We start from the raw sequence: 22,036 nt of genomic DNA, 5'->3' as shown, positions 1-22,036 counted from the left end.
GGAAAGTTTGATTACGTTTCCTCCACAAGCGTGAACGCCAAAAGAATCGGGGCAACAGGGGCAAAAAGGAAGGAAGGAGATGCCCATGCCGTCTCTTCAACACCCGCATGGGTCAAACCCCAGCAAACACCTCATGGTACCCATCAGTACGCGCAACATCACCCAAGCTTCTCGGCTCATGCTGGGAACGCCTCTAGTTCAACACCCGTGCAGCCTAAGGCACCCACCCAGAGGGAAGCTCCCCAAGTTCCAACTCCGAACACGGCTCGACCGGCCGGTAATTCCAACACGACAAGGAACTTCCCTCCAAGGCCATTGCCGGAATTCACCCCGCTCCCGATGACGTACGAAGATCTTCTACCATCCCTCATCGCCAATCATTTGGCCGTGGTAACTCCCGGAAGGGTCCTCGAACCCCCTTTCCCGAAGTGGTATGACCCTAATGCAACTTGCAAGTACCATGGGGGTGCCCCGGGGCATTCCGTCGAAAAATGCTTGGCCCTTAAATACAAGGTCCAACATCTAATGGATGCCGGATGGCTGACTTTCCAAGAGGATCGGCCCAATGTGAGGACCAACCCGCTCGCCAATCATGGAGGGGGAGCAGTTAATGCAGTTGAATCCGATAGGCCCCACAGGTCCAAACCTTTAAGAGATATGGCAACCCCTAGGAGGTTTATCTTTGAGGCCCTACAAAAGGGAGGTGTAATTCCCCATAGTGGGTGTAAGGAGGATTCCTGTCTGCTACATTCCGGCGAGATGCATGACATGGAGACGTGTTTGGAAGTAGAGGAATTGTTACAGCAGATGATAGACCAAGGTCGACTAGAAGTCGGCATTAAAGGAAAAGAAGAGCAGCATATATGCATGCAATCTACGGAGGGGAGCGGTGTTGCGAAGCCCAAACCCTTGGTGATATACTTCACTAAAAGTGCAGCCTCGCAAAAGCCCGGGCACCCCTTAATGGCCAAACCTGTTCCTTTCCCGTACCAAAATAGTCACGCGGTCCCGTGGAGATATACACCTCCGGGGAAGAAGGAAGAAGAAGTCACTGACGTCAGTTCGCTGTCAGCTAAAGTAACAAATATCACGGGGCTGAGCGGTGTGACCCGTAGTGGTCGTGTGTTCGCACCTCCGGACCTACCAGTCCAACCCGCCGACGTCAAAGGAAAAGGAAAAGTGGTGGAGGAACAAGATGGCGAAGCACCCCACGCTTCGAGTAAAGATATGCCAGCAAAGGGGCCCCCAGAGAAAAGGGATGGTAGAAAGGAGGTGTCGCTAGAGGAAGCCAGCGAGTTCCTTCGGATAATTCAGCAGAGCGAATTCAAGGTTATCGAACAGCTCAACAAAACCCCGGCTAGGGTCTCGCTGCTAGAGTTACTTATGAGCTCCGAGCCTCATCGGGCTCTGCTAGTAAAAGTGCTGAACGAGGCTCACGTGGCCCAAGATATTTCGGTAGAAGGTTTCGGAGGGCTGGTCAACAATATCACTGCCAACAACTATCTTGCCTTCGCCGAAGAAGAAATCCCCGCCGAGGGGAGAGGGCATAATAAGGCTTTACACGTATCAGTCAAGTGTATGGACCATATCGTGGCCAAGGTACTCATCGATAATGGTTCCAGTTTAAACGTGATGCCTAAAAGCACTTTGGACAAGTTACCATTCAATGCTTCCCATTTAAAACCAAGTTCAATGGTGGTTCGGGCCTTCGACGGCACTCGCCGAGAGGTTAGGGGAGAGATCGATCTCCCAGTACAAATAGGCCCTCACACCTGTCAAGTCACCTTCCAAATAATGGATATTAACCCCCCCTACAGCTGCCTGTTGGGGCGCCCTTGGATCCACTCAGTGGGAGTTGTGCCTTCTACACTCCACCAAAAGCTGAAATTCGTAGTGGAGGGGCACTTGGTCATCGTGTCAGGCGAGGAAGATATCTTGGTAAGCTGCCCATCCTCCATGCCTTATGTGGAAGCCGCAGAAGAATCGTTAGAAACCGCTTTCCAGTCTTTTGAGGTGGTCAGCATTTCCTCCGTGGACTCCCTCTTTGGGCAACCTTGTCTGTCCGATGCGGCGGTAATGATGGCCCGAGTTATGTTGGGGAACGGTTATGAACCCGGGATGGGTTTAGGCAAAGACAATGGCGGCATAACTAGCCTGATAAAAACCCAAGGAAATCGTGGGAAGTATGGTTTAGGCTATAAGCCCACTCAGGCGGACATGAAAAGAAGCATCGCGGGAAGGAAGAACAGTGGTCAGAGCTTGCGTTGGAGACAAGAAAGTGAAGGAAGCCCGCCCTGCCATATAAGTAGAAGCTTTATAAGTGCGGGTCTGGGAGACGAAGGTCAAGTGTTCGCGATATGTGAAGATGATGTTCCAAGTACTTTGGATTTGGTACGACCATGCTCTCCTGATTTCCAGCTGGGAAATTGGCGAGTGGAGGAACGCCCCGGCATTTACGCAACAAGCATAATGTAAACCTTTACGGTTTTAAAAGCTCTATAGTTGGGCCTAGGCTTTAGAGTTTTCATTTTGTTAAGGCTTTGTGTCTTTTGTTTTTGAATTTATAATACGAGGATCTTTCTTCATCTGTTCCTGGTCTCTACCCATTCTCATTCATTTGCATGTTTATTTCTTTTTCTAAAACGGCAGATTCGATGACGAGTCCCCCGAAGGTACTAATACCTGGGACCCGTCTATCAACTTCGAGCAAGAAATGAATCAAACGGAAGATGAAGGAGATGAGGATGTGGGACTTCCTTCGGAACTAGAAAGAATGGTCGCCCATGAGGACCAAGAAATGGGGCCTCATCAAGAAGAAACAGAGCTAGTAGACTTAGGAATTGGCAGTGGAAAGAGGGAAGTAAAGATAGGTACAGGCATTACCGCACCTATCCGTGAAGAATTAATAATCCTGCTAAAAGACTACCAAGACATCTTTGCTTGGTCATACCAAGATATGCCCGGTTTGAGTTCTGACATTGTGCAGCACCGATTGCCTCTAAATCCCGGGTGTTCCCCAGTAAAACAGAAATTGAGGAGGATGAAGCCCGAAACGTCCTTGAAGATAAAAGAAGAAGTGAAGAAGCAGTTTGACGCTGGATTTCTGGCCGTCGCTCGGTATCCAGAATGGGTTGCCAACATCGTACCAGTTCCTAAAAAAGGTGGGAAAGTACGAATGTGTGTAGATTACCGGGACCTGAATCGGGCCAGTCCCAAGGACAATTTTCCGTTACCACACATCGATATCCTCGTAGATAACACGGCCAATTTCGCTTTATTTTCCTTCATGGATGGTTTCTCTGGTTACAATCAGATAAAGATGGCGCCCGAGGATATGGAAAAGACTACTTTCGTCACCCTGTGGGGAACGTTCTGTTACAAAGTGATGTCCTTTGGACTCAAGAATGCCGGGGCAACTTATCAACGGGCCATGGTAGCTTTGTTCCATGATATGATGCATCAAGAGATCGAGGTCTACGTGGACGACATAATTGCTAAATCTAAATCTGAGGAAGAACACCTTGTCAACCTGCGGAAGTTGTTCGAAAGGCTTAAGAAATATCAATTAAGGTTGAACCCCGCTAAGTGTACCTTTGGGGTCAAATCAGGGAAATTGCTTGGTTTCGTTGTAAGCCAGAAAGGGATAAAGGTAGACCCCGAAAAGGTGAAGGCTATCCTTGAGATGCCAGAACCCCGTACAGAGAGGCAAGTCCGAGGTTTCCTGGGGCGCTTGAATTATATTGCCAGATTCATATCGCAGCTCACTGCCATTTGTGAGCCGTTGTTTAAACTCTTGCGCAAAAACCAAACTGATCGGTGGAATGAGGATTGCCAAGAGGCTTTTGGAAGGATCAAAAAGTGCCTAATGAATCCTCCCGTGCTTATGCCACCAGTACCTGGAAGGCCTCTCATTTTGTACATGACAATCTTGGACGAGTCAATGGGGTGTATGCTGGGGCAACATGACGAATCCGGGAAGAAAGAGCGCGCTGTTTACTACCTAAGTAAGAAGTTCACGACCTGTGAGATGAATTACTCCTTGCTCGAAAGAACGTGTTGTGCTTTAGTATGGGCGTCCCATCGCCTAAGGCAGTACATGCTGAGTCATACTACCTGGTTGATATCCAAAATGGACCCGGTTAAGTACATCTTTGAAAAGCCAGCTCTCACAGGACGAATCGCCCGGTGGCAAGTCTTGCTATCTGAGTTTGATATAGTCTACGTCACCCAAAAGGCGATAAAAGGAAGCGCTTTGGCAGATTATTTGGCTCAACAGCCTCTTAACGACTACCAGCCCATGCATCCGGAATTCCCGGATGAGGACATCATGGCCTTGTTCGAGGAAAAGTTGGACGAAGATCGGGACAAATGGACTGTATGGTTTGACGGAGCGTCAAACATTCTAGGTCATGGCGTTGGGGCAGTGTTGATCTCTCCGGACAATCAATGTGTACCTTTCACAGCCAGGCTAGGATTCGACTGCACCAACAACATGGCCGAATATGAAGCATGTGCCCTAGCCGTCCAGGCAGCAATTGACTCCGATGTCAAACTACTCAAGGTGTACGGCGACTCAGCGTTGGTAATCCATCAGCTGAGAGGAGAATGGGAAACTAGAGATCCCAAGCTGATACCCTACAAAGCCTACATCAAGGAGTTGGCTGAGACTTTCGATGAGATCTCCTTCCATCATGTTCCCCGCGAGGAAAATCAAATGGCGGATGCACTTGCTACATTGGCATCTATGTTCCAGCTAACACCGCACGGGGACCTACCCTACATTGAATTTCAGTGTCGTGGCAAACCCGCACATTGTTGCCAAGTGGAAGAGGAACGGGACGGAAAGCCCTGGTATTACGACATCAAGCGATATGTCGAAAGCAAAGAATACCCGCCAGAGATTGCCGACAACGATAAAAGGACATTGAGGAGGTTGGTAGCCAGTTTCTTCATGAGCGGAGGCACACTGTATAAGAGAAATCACGACATGACACTCCTGCGATGTGTGGATGCCAAGGAGGCAAATCACATGATCGAGGAAGTCCATGAGGGCTCGTTTGGAACACACGCCAACGGGCATGCTATGGCCAGGAAGATCTTAAGAGCAGGTTATTACTGGCTTACCATGGAAAGTGATTGTTGTGTCCATGTGAGGAAGTGCCACAAATGTCAAGCATTCGCAGATAATGTCAATGCCCCACCACATCCTCTGAATGTCATGTCCGCCCCTTGGCCTTTCTCCATGTGGGGAATAGATGTCATCGGGGCCATTGAGCCCAAGGCCTCGAATGGTCATCGCTTCATCCTCGTAGCGATAGATTATTTCACCAAGTGGGTCGAGGCGGCTTCATATACCAATGTCACGAGGAATGTGGTGGTCACGTTCATTAAGAAAGAGATCATCTGCCGATATGGTTTGCCAAGGAAGATTATCACGGACAACGACACCAACCTGAATAATAAGATGATGGCAGAAATGTGCGAGGAGTTTAAAATCCAGCATCACAATTCCACGCCCTACCGGCCAAAGATGAATGGAGCAGTGGAAGCGGCCAATAAGAATATCAAAAAGATTATCCAAAAGATGACCGTGTCATACAAGGATTGGCACGAGATGCTCCCATTCGCGTTACACGGTTACCGGACTTCAGTGCGAACGTCAACTGGGGCAACGCCGTTCTCATTAGTATATGGGATGGAGGCGGTGTTACCGTTCGAGGTAGAAGTCCCGTCATTGAGGATCTTGGCAGAATCCGGATTAAAGGAATCAGAGTGGGCTCAAACACGCTACGATCAGCTCAACCTCATTGAGGGTAAGCGCTTAACGGCCATGAGTCATGGGCGCTTATACCAGCAAAGAATGAAGAGTGCATTCGACAAGAAAGTACGCTTACGCAAGTTCCATGAGGGAGACCTTGTGCTAAAGAAAATGTCCCATGCTGTCAAGGACCATCGAGGGAAATGGGCCCCGAACTACGAAGGGCCTTTTGTTGTGAAGAGGGCTTTTTCCGGAGGAGCCCTGGTGCTTACCAACATGGATGGCGAAGAGCTACCTTCACCCGTGAACTCTGATGTCGTCAAACAATATTATGCCTAGAAGCTAGGGCAATTAAGGATGTCGCTGCATGTTCTCTATCTTTATGCGTTTTCTAGATTTCCCCCCCGGGGATTTCCGGTCCGTTGTATCTCTTGTTACGATCTTTCAAAGAAATGAACATGGATTTGAGGCTTTTAGTCCTCACGTTAGTTTCACACCTTGCGTTAATTTGTGATCGCCTGAGCCCTTCCGCTCAGTTCATGGGATCCCCCAAGCGCTTAATTAGAATTGAACCTGAACCAACTTTCCCTAAATTTTCTGCGTTTGAAAACATTCATGCATACGCACACGCATACGCATGTATATTGTTGTGGTAAAACAGGGGCAGGATCACCTTGGGCTACCTTCTGGAGTGGAGACAAAACATGAACGGCAGAAACCAATCAAGGTAGGGTAATGATGCGGTCAAGATTGGCCATACCTGGTTGTTTATTAATTACAGGTACTTAAGGATGAACGCAAGCGGGGATGGGGTCACGACCGACCGATCGTTGCCCTTCTCTGTGCGAAACAAGCAGGGAATGTCGCTGCAAGGCAGCCCCGTATCCTTTCTATTTTGCAGCTTTCTTTTACTATTTGTTTGTTTTAAAAAGGAAAAGAGTAATAATAAGATAAGTAATCAACGCCTGATTCTAACCTAAGTAAGTTCAAGTTAGGCAAAATGCTAATCCATGAGAAGGGAGGGGACATGGTTAATGTTCCCCTCAAAAAAAAAAAAAAAAAAAAAAAAAAAAAAAAGGTGCAGGTTAGCTCGCCTGGGCGAGCTGGGCTCGCCTGGGCGAGCCACCTCTGCACCAAAATATAAAAATGACGAAAGGGGGGGACGTTTTTTCATTCAAAAAACTTCTTTTCCCCCTTTCAAAAGCCATACCCACGGGATTTACGAGTTTGCAGTCCTAGGGTCATCATTTTTCGCATTTTTTTGATTCCGTTTCGCGCTTTTGTTCATCACCATCAAGTAAGTATTCCATCCCTAAGCTTTCTAGCTTTTCATTAGTGTATTTTGATCTCCTTTTGGTGCTCTAAATTGTGGGAATGTACTCAAATATGTGGGGCAATTTTGGTTTGTTTTCTTGCTTGATTAAGTTGAATTGGGGGTTTGTATGAGATGGCCCTAAGCCTATAATGCATTTTGAAGTAATGGGGCATGCCACATTGTCCCCGTTCTCTTGCTATTGATGCTTAAACGCGCGCCCACCAAGTGTTCGGTGAAATGCCTCAATGGCATTAGCGCGGGATTTTTGTAGGGAAACAACCCATGGGGCAATTTGGTTTGCACATATTTTTTGGGACATGCATTCAGTTTCGAAAGGGGTAGAGTAATTGCCCCACATATGTCCTAGGCCTAGGAACCAAAGTTTTTATGCCAAAGAACACAAGAGGAGGTGCGTATTGGGTAAAGTTACCCTTTTTGGCCGGCAATCAGCTATGGGCCACGTTACAATAATTTCCCTACGCCTAGATGTTTAGAAATTTTGCTCATCATAAATGTGTAGGTTTAAAATAGGTAGCAAGATACCTTTGGCAATTTACACTTTGGGTGTGGTAGCAAAATACTTGGATGTATGTATATATAATTTTTGGTAGTCAAAATGTCTCACAAAAATATATATATAGATGTGTTGCATGTTATGTGAAAGAAACATATTACAAAAAAATATATACCTTCTAATTTGAATACAATTTTAGTCAGCAAAGGAAGATATGCTTGAATTTGCATATGGCTTTAGGTAGCAAAAACTTGAAAAAAAAAAAAAAAAAAAAAAAAAAAGAGCATGAAATGTAGCACCTTATTGCGTAGGTAGTCAAGATTCATCATGAAGTTTGTATATGTATAGATATTAGAAATACCAAGATGAGCGCATGTGCAATTTTTGGTACCCCGAAATGCTTTGCGTATGCATGTGTGTAAATTTTGACAAGATGGCGTGTATGATGTAAATAACAAATACACTTTGGAAGTACATGTAAATAATCTAGGTAATGAAGCTACCTTGATTGTATATGGGTGCATTTTTCTTAGTTAATAGGATGTCTTGTGCAAGTGAACGTTCGTAGGGAAATATGCGCATAAGCTTGCTCTAAATTTACATTGATGTTTGTATTGATGGGAGGAGGTTACATGCCATTTTTGCTTTAAGAGTAACGTCCCACTGGTAAAACTAACTTTCCAAATGTTTGCCTTCGCAGGAATGGCCCCGAGGAAGCTTGCCTCAAAGAGGTCCAGGAAGGACAAGGCGGCCGAAGGAACTAGTTCCGCCCCGGAGTACGACAGTCACCGCTTTAGGAGCGTTGTACACCAGCAGCGCTTCGAAGCCATCAAGGGATGGTCGTTTCTCCGGGAGCGACGCGTCCAGCTCAGGGACGACGAGTATACTGATTTTCAGGAGGAAATAGGGCGCCGGCGGTGGGCACCACTGGTTACTCCTATGGCCAAGTTTGATCCAGAAATAGTCCTTGAATTTTATGCCAATGCTTGGCCAACAGAGGAGGGCGTGCGTGACATGAGATCCTGGGTTAGAGGTCAGTGGATCCCGTTCGATGCCGACGCTATCAGCCAGCTCCTGGGATATCCGATGGTGTTGGAAGAGGGCCAGGAATGCGAGTATGGCCAGAGGAGGAACCGGTCTGATGGGTTCGATGAGGAGGCCATCGCCCAGCTGCTATGTATACCGGGGCAGGATTTTGCCCGGACTGCTGCAGGGAGGCGAGTGCGAATCATGCGCACCAATATGACCACCCTGACCCAGATATGGATGACGTTGCTCCTCAGCAACATCCTGCCCACCGACCATAATTCCGACCTCCCCATGCCTAAGTGCCAGCTGGTGTACGCCATCCTGACACGGATGAGCATCCATGTGGCTCAGTTGATCGCTGATGCCATCTATATTTTTGCAGGTATGGCGCCCACTAGGCACCCTTTGGACCCGGATAAGTCCAACAGGGCCCTGGGATTCCCCGCACTGATCACAGGACTCTGCCAGTCGTTCGGAGTCCCCGTTGCACCTACCAAGGTGATTCGGCCGCCCATCACCCGGGCTTTTATTGAGAAGTACTGTACCCAGAGACAGGGTCAGGGTGATGCTCCACAGGCCGCAGGCGCGCCCCCACCACCTCATCAGGCTGGCCAGGCTGGGGCATTTGACATGGAGCAGTATTTACGGCATTTGGTTCGCCAGCAGGCGGCCAACCACCGAGCACATGTACGGACCCATGACTGTCTGTACCAGATGAGCCTTAGCATGCAGAGCCAGGGCTTCGCTTCTTTTTCATGCCCTACTCCAGACCAGTTCAGGGCAGAGGTAGCATGGCCCGGAGATTGGCCCGAGGCCCAAGCAGGAGAGGCACCCCCAGAAGCTCCCGGCGATGGAGAAGAAGCCCACGAGGATGAGGAGATGGCCGATTTGCTTGACTTCTTGGGAGGGAGTGGAGACACGTGACTGGGAGATCCCCAGATTCATGTTTTCTTTCATATTTCTTTTGTCATTTTTATTCTATGTTATTGTTTTGACTTGAGAGACTAACGTTTGTTTTTGTTGTTTCGATTGTCATTTGTACAACGCATACATTTTTGTTTAGATTGGTGCGTTAGTATTTATATATCATTACTATCGATGATGTTTGAAATTCTGGAACCGTGTAGAGTTCTTCGTTTAGGGACATCGTCCAAAAGTATATATGTAAAATAAACAAAAAAATCATGATAAAAATAAAAATAGAAAAGGAAAGAAAATGAAATAGAAAAGGAAAGAAAATGAAATAGAAAAGAAAAGAAAGTGAAAAGAAAAAGAGAGCAAATAAGAAAAAAGCAAGTAAGGAAAAAGGTGGAAAAAAAAGAAAATAAGTTGTCTAGCTAAAAAACGACATGCTTTTGAAAAGAGACGATTTCCAACTTTTCTTTGGAAAAATTCACTGATCGTAACTAGCTTTTGAAAAAATGTGTCTACACCTGAAGGGTGAATGCTGTGAAATTTCCCCGGACGCCCGAAATGGACTCGGATGAATGCACAAATTGATAAAAGAACATATTTTGGAAACATTGGGTTGATTAAAATAGAGGAAATGAATCCTGAGCCCTAGCATCACATGACCGTAAAAATTTGACACTTGAGTGTCCGCATAGATGCATGCATGACCAGTTTTGCATAAAGTTTCCAAATCATCATTTTTGCATTTGTGTCATGGAAATAATGTGGGGCAACCCTTTTATCCTTGAGCCAAACCAAACCCCGACATGTATCATGTCTAGCCATTCTACAAACCTTGAGCCAAAATCCTGACTCACCATAATCCTTACCCTCGGAAGCAAAAAGAAAAGAAAGGAAATTCCCAATCAAAGAGTGGGAGAAAGCAAAAAGAAAAGAAAGGAAATTCCCAATCAAAGAGTGGGAGAAAGCAAAAAGAAAAGAAAGAAGTTCCCAATCAAAGAATGGGAGAAAGGAAAAAAAAGGGGGGAGAAAAGAAGGAAAGAAAGCTCCTGATCAAGGATCGAAAGAAAACAGAAGAAATGTGCAGAGAGGTCTTTGGACCGGACAATATCTGAACAATACAGAATTGTCACCAAATGAACAAAAGAGGAAGGAAAGGAAACCACGACCTAAAATGGTCTTCTCCCTTTAATTACCAACCAAAATCCCGTGCGCTAGCGACCCTTTTTTCTCGCCCCGCACTAAAAAAAGGAAAAGCCAGGAAAATCAAAAGCCAAAAACACACAAAAGCCGAAAGAAGAAACCACCAAAAGAACACGTTCCCAAGGGAAGCCCTATTGATCCATGATCACGCATGTAATTTTTGGTTTGATAGGAAATAATTTGCAAAGTCAAGTCATGACATATCTATGGTTCGGAATTAGGATGAAACACTTACCTGTGCGAGATTGATACACTTTGAGTGGATTTCTTCTATTTTTGTCGAACCCAGCGTTTCCTCTAAATGGTCATTTAGAAACGAAATGCTAACATCCAAGATCTCATTTATGGTTATGGGAGATTTCATCAGCGGACTCTCCTTCCCTGGTAGGCGCATTGTTTTTTTTTACTCAAAAAAGCATATGCTGCTCTAAATCAGTTGGAATATTTGTCTCTTTGCTAAAGCATGTTTGCATTTTAGTGGAGAAAACACCGAGACTTTTTCAAGTCTCACAAGTTATCCAGAACTACGTAGGTCTGAGTTCCTCAATGGAGGATACGTAGGAGCGAGAGCTTTGCTTTTGTCGGCCGCCCCATAATCTTTGTCATACTGACCCTGAGGTCATGTGACGCGCACCTTTTTGTCATCCAGAGGCGGCGGGCCCGATGACAAGCAGAGACCAAGTTTGGTCATTCTGCACCCATGATACGCGGAGATACCTTATGGTTATTCGCACCCTTTTGTCATCCAGAGGCGGCGGGCCCGATGACAAGCAGAGACCAAGTTTGGTCATTCTGCACCCATGATACGCGGAGATACCTTATGGTTATTCGCACCCTTTTGTCATCCAGAGGCGGCGGGCCCGATGACAAGCAGAGACCAAGTTTGGTCATTCTGCACCCATGATACGCGGAGATACCTTATGGTTATCCGCACCCTTTTGTCATCCAGAGGCGGCGGGCCCGATGACAAGCAGAGACCAAGTTTGGTCATTCTGCACCCATGATACGCGGAGATACCTTATGGTTATTCGCACCCTTTTGTCATCCAGAGGCGGCGGGCCCGATGACAAGCAGAGACCAAGTTTGGTCATTCTGCACCCATGATACGCGGAGATACCTTATGGTTATTCGCACCCTTTTGTCATCCAGAGGCGGCGGGCCCGATGACAAGCAGAGACCAAGTTTGGTCATTCTGCACCCACGATACGCGGAGATACCTTATGGTTATTCGCACCCTTTTGTCATCCAGAGGCGGCGGGCCCGATGACAAGCAGAGACCAAGTTTGGTCATTCTGCACCCATGATACGCGGAGATACCTTATGGTTATTCGCACCCTTTTGTCATCCAGAGGCGGCGGGCCCGATGACAAGCAGAGACCAAGTTTTGTCATTCTGCACCCATGATACGCGGAGATACCTTATGGTTATTCGCACCCTTTTGTCATCCAGAGGCGGCGGGCCCGATGACAAGCAGAGACGAAGTTTGGTCATTCTGCACCCATGATACGCGGAGATACCTTACGGTTATCCGCACCTTTTTGTCATCCAGAGGCGGCGGGCCCGATGACAAGCAGAGACCAAGTTTGGTCATTCTGCACCCATGATACGCGGAGATACCTTATGGTTATTCGCACCCTTTTGTCATCCAGAGGCAGCGGGCCCGATGACAAGCAGAGACCAAGTTTGGTCATTCTGCACCCATGATACGCGGAGATACCTTACGGTTATCCGCACCCTTGTATCATCCAGAGGCGGCGGGCCCGATGATACGCGGAGATACCTTATGGTTATTCGCACCCTTTTGTCATCCAGAGGCGGCGGGCCCGATGACAAGCAGAGACCAAGTTTGGTCATTCTGCACCCTTGTATCATCCAGAGGCGGCGGGCCCGATGATACGCGGAGATACCTTACGGTTATTTGCACCCTTTTGTCATCCAAAGGCGGCGGGCCCGATGACAAGCAGAGACCAAGTTTGGTCATTCTGCACCCTTGTATCATCCAGAGGCGGCGGGCCCGATGATACGCGGAAATACCCGAGTGGTTATCCGTATAAACATTCTTTTGCTATCTGTAAGACAGAACGCTTGATAGCATGCAGAGGCTGACATAGTCTTCTGCACCTTTTGTTCCTCCGGGAACAACAAGTCATTTACATGTGGAAATTTCATGGTCGCCCGCGACTCTCGTCAACCGAGAGGAGCGAAATTAGTGTCATACACTGATTTTCGGGGACCTTTGCTTGATGACATGCGACCATTCTTTGGTCCTTGCGAGGTGCTTGGCATCCATCATTAGGCAATTTGTGAAATGCTAGGAGCGATAAGTCATGGTCACCCGCGACTCTCGTCAACCGAGAGGAACGAAATTAGTGTCATACACCGATTTTCGGGGACCTTTGCTTGATGACAAGCGACCATTCTTTGGTCCTTGTGAGGTGCTTGGCACCCATCATCAGGCAATTTGTGATTTTGGGAACAACAAGTCAATTGCATGTGGAGATTTTATGGTCACCCGCGACTCTCGCCAAATCGAGAGGAACGAAATTAGTGTCTTATCTTTACTTTCCTTTTATCTCCAATAAAAGACAAGTAAAGAGGGGCAACTGTCATACCCTAATTTCGTCCGGGGACCTTTTGCTCGATGACGTGCGACCATTCTTTGGTCCTCGTGAGGTGCTTGGCACCCATCATTAGGCAATTTGTGAAATTTCAGGACATGCCGGAAAATATAAAAAAATATTGATGCACAATCCGTAAGTTTCCGTGACACACCGGAAATCAAATGGAAGCATCGTTGCATAATTAAGTGAGGTTCCGTAACATTCCGTAAGTCAAAAAGGGGATGATTATGTAATCCGCAAGGTTCCGTAACATTACGGAAAGAAAACAAGTATCGTTACGAAATTCGTAAGTTTCCGTAACTTTACGAAAAAAGAATCACCAAAAAACAGCAGAGGGGGGTGTACTTAGTAAAAATGGGGGTGCAAATAGCACCCAGGCCCACTTGGGCCCTCCAGAAGATTCCTCCAGAAGGCGCTTGCTTCTGGAGGAAGCAACCCTGCTCGCCTGGGCGAGCTGAGCTCGCCTGGGCGAGCTGGGCGGCAACCACCTCCCCTATTTTGCTATAAATAGGGGAGGAAGGAAGAAGGAAGGGGTCCAGCCCCTTAGGCACTTCTCTCTCTTTCGAATTTGCTTGGAAAAATTGTTTCCGTGAAGAAAATCTAAGCCGAGGCGCTTCCGAAACGTTTCCGTAACGTTTTCCGTGAGGAATTTCGCAAAGATTTCAACCGTTCTTCGACGTTCTTCATTCGTTCTTCATCGTTCTTCGATCTTCAACGGGTAAGTACCTCGAACCAAGCTTTTCGATTCATTCTATGTACCCGTAGTGGTCCACATTGTGTTTCGTGCATTTTTATTCTCGTTTTGTTTACTTTTTATACCCCCTGTTGACGTGCTTAAGCCATTTTACTTAATTCGTTTCTCGCTTAACTTAAAAATAAAATAAATTTCCACCGAACGTTTGAATTGTATTATCCATTAACTTCGGTTAAAATAAATTCCGACCGTTCGGTCATGCCGTAACCACGTTGGAAATCAAAAAAGAGGTAGAAAATAATATAAATAATAAAAAAAAAACATCTTTTAGTAAAATAAAGCGGAAAATCAATCGGACGTTTTCTCTTTGGGATTTCTCATTCTTAATCGAATTGATTAATAACTAAAGTGAAACTAAGGCTAAAAACAACTCGCCTAGTCAAGCTCGTCCACAAAAATAGGCTTTTGAAGTTCGTCATTTCAATTTCCCACTAAGTAAAATGGATCATTTTTAAGGTCCAACGCCTTAAAATGATCACCTCTTAAAGTAAAAAGAATCACTTGATAAAAAAGAACTACGTAGGTCTGATTTTCTCATCCCAAATTGAGGAATACGTAGGAGCAAAGGGAAACACCCTTGTCGACCACAAAAAAGGAAAAAATATAAAAAGGGTATAAAGGATATAAGAACATAAAAGGGAACATAAAAATCAAAGTCATGTTTGCGCATTCGATTAAAGGCTGCCGTCCCTTGGGACGGGCGTGTGGGGTGCTAATACCTTCCCCGTGCGTAAATACAACTCCCGAACCTTTCACTAAAAAGTTCGTAGATCTCGTCTTTTCCGGTTTTTCCGACGTTTTCCTCAAATAAACGTTGGTGGCGACTCCGCGCGTATTCCTTTCGTGGAACACGCATCCCGCGAGTCACGCGTCGCCCTCCCGCCGAAGGGTAGGTTGCGACACAACTTATTTTTCTTTTTTTTCTCCTTTTTTTTCTTCTTTTTTTTTTTTATTTGTTTATTTCTTTTTCTTGTTTGTTTTTTTTTCTTTTTTTTTTTCATGAGGTATTTTGCTACCTAAACATGTGCATATTTTTGTGAGGTATTTTTGCTATATACATGCATATCCAAGGTATCTTGCCACCTAAACATACATATATATGTTTTGCGAGGTATTTTTCTGCTACATACACGCACATCTAAGGTATCTCTCTACCTAAACATACAAATATATATTTTGTGAAGTATTTTTTGTTTACATACATGCATATCTAAGGTATCTTTCTACCTAAACATACATATATATATTTTGTGAAGTGTTTTTTTTTTGTTTACATACATGCATATCTAAGGTATCTTTCTACCTAAACATACATATATATATTTTGTGAGGTGTGACTACCTTTCGAGCTTGCGCTTGTTTTATTTAAATCCCCAGGATCATGAGCAACTAGGTGCGTCCTACTATAAAAAGTGATCAAATAACAAGCATAGATTCAAAAGGTACTAGGTTGCCTCCTAGTAGCGCTTCTTTAACGTCTTTAGCTGGACGCATGATGGCTTGTAGGTCACGGACCTAGTACTTTCCTTACCTTTGGCTTTGGACTTGGTTGCCTATTGGTCGGCCATGTGTCATAGGCAATACTCAAACCTTTTTGTGGATGAGCAGAGGTGAACTCTAAAGGTGGTGGCGGTGCGTCTATTGCCCGCTACCGACCATCCCCAGGCTGCTGTGGTGTTTCGCCCTGCGCCTGCCTGGAGACGCAGTACTTCTTGATGAAAGCTCGATTAGTAGGGGGCCTAATGCCCTTGCTGGAGGTGACAGGTACTCTGTAGAACTGACAGAGACCCGTAATTAGAGCTTGACAACTCCAAGACCCTGTTGGACTTCTTCGGGTCCACTGGGTGTCTTGCAGGCGCGATCCCTGCAAACAATAGATGAAATCAGAAATCAGTTGAGCGATGTGCATACTTACCTATGATGATGTGACCTTGTCGGGGGGGTACGAGCACCCTGTAGGACTGATAGAGGCCCGTAACCAAAGCTGGAAACCCCAGGGCCCTGTTGGACTTTTCCGGGTCCACTGGGTGTCTCTTGGGTGCGATCCCTGCAAACAATAGATGGTATCAGAAATCAGTTGAACTATATGCATACTTACCCATGTTGGGACGACACAGACCAACTGATACTTTTGCAGGGGGAGATTGGCATTGCGGTCGCTGGGCAGAATGTTGCGAAGTAGCAATGTCATCTATATCTGTGTAAGAGTGGTCATGTTAGTGCGCATGATCCGCACTCGTCTCTTTGCAGGCACGGGTGAAATCTTGCCCCGGTATGCATAGTAGCTGTGTGATAGCCTCCCTCTCTGGTTGTGCTCGCACAGTTGGCCCTCCTCCAATATCAGGGGGTGGCCCAGGAACCGTTAAAAGGAAACTACTGGCCCCTTAACCGGAAGTGCAAGTCTCGGTTAAGCATTTAAGGGCAGAGGACCTTAAATTCTTTTAAGGTGTGGATGTCGAGCACACTGAAAATGAGGACACGTAGCCCTCTAAAGGTGAGGGCGTGCAGCCCTCTCAAGGCGAGGAGGTGCAGTCCTCTGGAGATGAGGGCATGCAGCCCTCTGCTGGCGAGGACGTGTAGTCCTTTCAAGGTGAGGGCGTGTAGCCCTCTGACGGTGAGGGTAACTAGTACCCAAGGTGAGGACGTGTAGCCCTCTCAAGGCGAGGACATGTAGTCCTCTAGAGGTGAGGGCGTGCAACCCTCAAGGTGAGGGCGTGTAGCCCTCTCAAGGTGAGGACATGTAGTCCTCTAAAGGTGAGGGCGTGCAGCCCTCTGATGGTGAGGACGTGTAGTCCTCTCAAGGCGAGGACGTGTAGTCCTCTCAACGGTGAGGGTAACTAGTACCCAAGGTGAGGGCGTGTAGCCCTCTCAAGGCGAGGACATGTAGTCCTCTAAAGGTGAGGGCGTGCAGCCCTCTGATGGTGAGGACGTGTAGCCCTCTCAAGGCGAGGACATGTAGTCCTCTGATGGTGAGGGTAATTAGTACCCAAGGTGAGGACGTGCAGTTCTCTGATGGCGAGGGCGTGTAGCCCTCTGAAGGTAAGGACATGCAGTCCTCTGAAGGCGAGGGCGTGTAGCCCTCTGAAGGTAAGGACATGCAGTCCTCTGAAGGTGAGGACATGTAGCCCTCTAAAGGCGAGGACATGTAGTCCTCTGAAGGCGAGGGCGTGTAGCCCTCTGAAGGTAAGGACATGCAGTCCTCTGAAGGTGAGGACATGCAGTCCTCTGATGGCGAGGGCGTGTAGCCCTCTGAAGGTGAGGATGTGTAGCCCTCTAAAGGCGAGGACATGTAGTCCTCTAGAGGTGAGGGCGTGCAGCCCTCTGATGGTGAGGACGTGTAGTCCTCTCAAGGCGAGGACGTGTAGTCCTCTCAACGGTGAGGGTAACTAGTACCCAAGGTGAGGGCGTGTAGCCCTCTCAAGGCGAGGACATGTAGTCCTCTGGAGGCGAGGACGTGTAGTCCCCTCAACGATGAGGGTAACTAGTACCCAAGGTGAGGGCGTGTAGCCCTCTCAAGGCGAGGACATGTAGTCCTCTAGAGGTGAGGGCATGCCCCCCTTTGAAAATGGGGAACATGTAGTCCTCTGATGGCGAGGACGTGTAGTCCTCTAAAGGTGAGGACGTGTAGTCCTCTGAATGTGAGGGCGTGTAGCCCTACAAAGGTGAAGGCACATGACACTTTGACGGCGAGGACGTGTAGTCCTCTGAAGTTGAAGGTACATGACCCTTTGAAGGCAAGGACGTGTAGTCCTCTGAAGGTGAAGGTAACTAATACCCAAGGTGAGGGCGTGTAGCCCTCTCAAGGCGAGGACTTATAGTCCTCTGGAGGTGAGGACGTGCAGCCCTCTGGTGGTGAGGACGTGTAGTCCTCTCAAGGCGAGGACGTGTAGTCCTCTGACGGTGAGGGTAACTAGTACCCAAGGTGAGGGCGTGTAGCCCTCTCAAGGCGAGGACATGTAGTCCTCTGGAGGTAAGGGCGTGCAGCCCTCTGATGGTGAGGACGTGTAGTCCTCTAACAGTGAGGGTAACTAGTACCCAAGGTGAGGGCGTGCAGCCCTCTCAAGGCGAGGACATGTAGTCCTCTGGAGGTGAGGGCGTGCAGCCCTCTGATGGTGAGGACGTGTAGTCCTCTCAAGGCGAGGACGTGTAGTCCTCTCAACGGTGAGGGTAACTAGTACCCAAGGTGAGGGCGTGTAGCCCTCTTAAGGAGAGGACATGTAGTCCTCTGATGGTGAGGGCGTGCAGCCCTCTGATGGCGAGGACGTCTAGTCCTCTCAAGGCGAGGACGTGTAATGTACCGAGATTCACCGTGTAACTAGTACCCAAGATGAGGGCGTGTAGCCCTCTCAAGGCGAGGACGTGTAGTCCTCTAACAGTGAGGGTAACTAGTACCCAAGGTGAGGGCGTGCAGCCCTCTCAAGGCGAGGACATGCAGTCCTCTGAAGGCGAGGGCGTGTAGCCCTCTGAAGGTAAGGACATGCAGTCCTCTGAAGGTGAGGACATGCAGTCCTCTGATGGCGAGGGCGTGTAGCCCTCTGAAGGTGAGGATGTGTAGCCCTCTAAAGGCGAGGACATGTAGTCCTCTGAAGGCGAGGGCGTGTAGCCCTCTGAAGGTAAGGACATGCAGTCCTCTGAAGGTGAGGACATGCAGTCCTCTGATGGCGAGGGCGTGTAGCCCTCTGAAGGTGAGGATGCGTAGCCCTCTAAAGGCGAGGACATGTAGTCCTCTAGAGGTGAGGGCGTGCAGCCCTCTGATGGTGAGGACGTGTAGTCCTCTCAAGGCGAGGACGTGTAGTCCTCTCAACGGTGAGGGTAACTAGTACCCAAGGTGAGGGCATGTAGCCCTCTCAAGGCGAGGACATGTAGTCCTCTGGAGGCGAGGACGTGTAGTCCCCTCAACGGTGAGGGTAACTAGTACCCAAGGTGAGAGCGTGTAGCCCTCTCAAGGCGAGGACATGTAGTCCTCTAGAGGTGAGGGCATGCCCCCCTTTGAAAATGGGGAACATGTAGTCCTCTGATGGCGAGGACGTGTAGTCCTCTAAAGGTGAGGACGTGTAGTCCTCTGAATGTGAGGGCGTGTAGCCCTACAAAGGTGAAGGCACATGACACTTTGACGGCGAGGACGTGTAGTCCTCTGAAGTTGAAGGTACATGACCCTTTGAAGGCGAGGACGTGTAGTCCTCTGAAGGTGAAGGTAACTAATACCCAAGGTGAGGGCGTGTAGCCCTCTCAAGGCGAGGACTTATAGTCCTCTGGAGGTGAGGGCGTGCAGCCCTCTGGTGGTGAGGACGTGTAGTCCTCTCAAGGCGAGGACGTGTATTCCTCTGACGGTGAGGGTAACTAGTACCCAAGGTGAGGGCGTGTAGCCCTCTCAAGGCGAGGACATGTAGTCCTCTGGAGGTAAGGGCGTGCAGCCCTCTGATGATGAGGGCGTGTAGCCCTCTCAAGGCGAGGACGTGTAGTCCTCTGATGGTGAGGGCGTGCAGCCCTCTGATGGTGAGGACGTGTAGTCCTCTCAAGGCGAGGACGTGTAGTCCTCTCAACGGTGAGGGTAACTAGTACCCAAGATGAGGGCGTGTAGCCCTCTCAAGGCGAGGACGTGTAGTCCTCTGATGGTGAGGGCGTGCAGCCCTCTGATGGTGAGGACGTGTAGTCCTCTCAAGGCGAGGACGTGTAGTCCTCTCAACGGTGAGGGTAACTAGTACCCAAGGTGAGGGCGTGTAGCCCTCTCAAGGCGAGGACATGTAGTCCTCTGGAGGTGAGGGCGTGCAGCCCTCTGATGGTGAGGACGTGTAGTCCTCTCAAGGCGAGGACGTGTAGTCCTCTGGAGGTGAGGGCGTGCAGCCCTCTGGTGGTGAGGACGTGTAGCCCTCTCAAGGCGAGGACATGTAGTCCTCTGATGGTGAGGGCGTGCAGCCCTCTGATGGTGAGGACGTGTAGTCCTCTCAAGGTGATAGGTACAAGTACCCAAGGGTCCACCCTTATGAGAAAGCAAGAGATCGACTTATCGAGAGGGCTGGTCATCCCAAATCCACAAGATTTGGACATTAGATGTAGGAAATCTATGCAGTTAACATGATTTTTAGGGATGCAGATGCATGCAACCTTTGTCGTGAAACTTGGTAAATGCGGACTTCATATGAAACAACGCAATGTAATGGAAAGTTGTACAATGTTCATGGCATTCTTTCTCTATTTTGTGATTTTGATTTTGATTTAATTTTTTGGAAAACACAGATTGACTGTCCTTTTGAAAGAGGTGATAATTCATGCAACCTCATCCTATCTTTTTGCAAATCTCTCCGGGAACTCCCTCAGAGTGTGTGTTCTGTTTGATTTAGTCACTTGACCATTTTGGAGTGACGGCAATGGAGTCGTTTGATGTTTGATCAATCCATTAAAATCCTAGGGTTTGTCCCCCCTTTTCTTTTAAAAACATCGACAGGTGAGAACTTTTGATCTGCCCCTATGTTCACTTGAGGCTCATGCACGATGCCCCTCATTGCCCCAGTGTAAGGCTTTGAGGTACCAATCGTTGTCTTTCGTCATGACCTTGTAGGAGGGAACCTATTGGGTGAGAACTTCTAATCTGCCCCTAGGTTCACTTGAGGCTCATGCACGGTGCCCCTCATTGCCCCAGTGTAAGGCTTTGAGGTACCAATCGTTGTCTTGTTTTCACGACCTCGTAGTGAGGAAGAATGAAAGAAGCAGTTGATTCTTGCAAAAAGAATTTCCCAAGGACGAGAAATAGTTGAAGGATCTTTCAGTTGATGGATTAAGTCAAATGACTCCTATGTAGAAGCAAGATGTTTTGATGTCTTGATGATGCTAAAGGATCAAATGCTTCTAAGTTTTATTCAAGACAAGAATCCAAGAAAATCAAGATATATGATCAAGTTGATCTCTAGAATCTTAGGATGAAGTTTCCAAATTGAAGAAGCAAAAGGTTTGACCAAGGAATTCTATCCTTTCAAATTGAGATTTGCTCTCTGGTAATCGATTACTAGCAGTTTGAAAATGTTTTAATTCAAATTTTTAAAACCTGTAATCGATTACATAAGTCTTGTAATTGATTACCAGAGGGGATTTTCAGAAAATAATTTCCAAGAGACATATCTATTCAAATGTTTTATGAACGGCCATTCAAATGTTTTAAAGAGAGTTTTCATTGCCCAAACAGTTTTATCCTCTCGAAAGATCGAGAGTTTTTCTGAACTGAAATGTCTTATCCTCTCAAAAAGATTCCTTGGTCAACCACTTGCTTATTCAATAAGGAATTTTTGATTGATCTTCATTTTACAATCTACCTCTTTTACGAGAGACCTCTTCTTCTCTTCTTCTTTTTTCTGAAAAGGGATTAAGAGACCGTGGGTCTCTTGTTGTAGGGGATTCTTGAACACAAGGGAAGGGTTGTCCCTATGTGCATTGTTAATCCGAAAAGAGAGAGTGAAAGTTTAATTGGGGAATAATATTCGTATCTTAATTCAATCCCCTCTTCTTCTCAGGGTAACTGAGGCCATTTGTCCAACATCCTATTCTTGATAACTTACTTCTCTCTAAAAAGACAAACTTTCCAGGATGATAAAATGAGGTCACATGAACGTCTTGAAAGCACAGTCAATCAAATGTTTTTTTTTTTTTTTTTTTTAACACTTTTATTTTATATTATTTTGAAACTTGTTTGTTTTGAACTTTACTCGTTTTTTTTACGGCACCCCCACCAACGTGCAAGATGAGTAATTTCTGATTGAACGGTCTTGGAAGTCAACACTCAGGAGCGCAGGTTGCTTGAGCAAATAGACCAATGGCTTACACCCACATTCCGGTGAAAGTTGAATAAGCAAACATGCGTTTGTGAGAGGATGAGGGACAAAGATATCAACTTTATCCATTTCATTTAACATTGTAGCTGTGGTTTACAATAATGGCA

This window comes from Glycine max, chromosome 9 (assembly GCF_000004515.6).
Source record: "Glycine max cultivar Williams 82 chromosome 9, Glycine_max_v4.0, whole genome shotgun sequence".
Classification (NCBI taxonomy): Eukaryota; Viridiplantae; Streptophyta; class Magnoliopsida; order Fabales; family Fabaceae; genus Glycine; species Glycine max.
The sequence above is the reverse complement of the archived record's forward strand: the minus strand, read 5'-3'. Positions refer to the sequence as shown.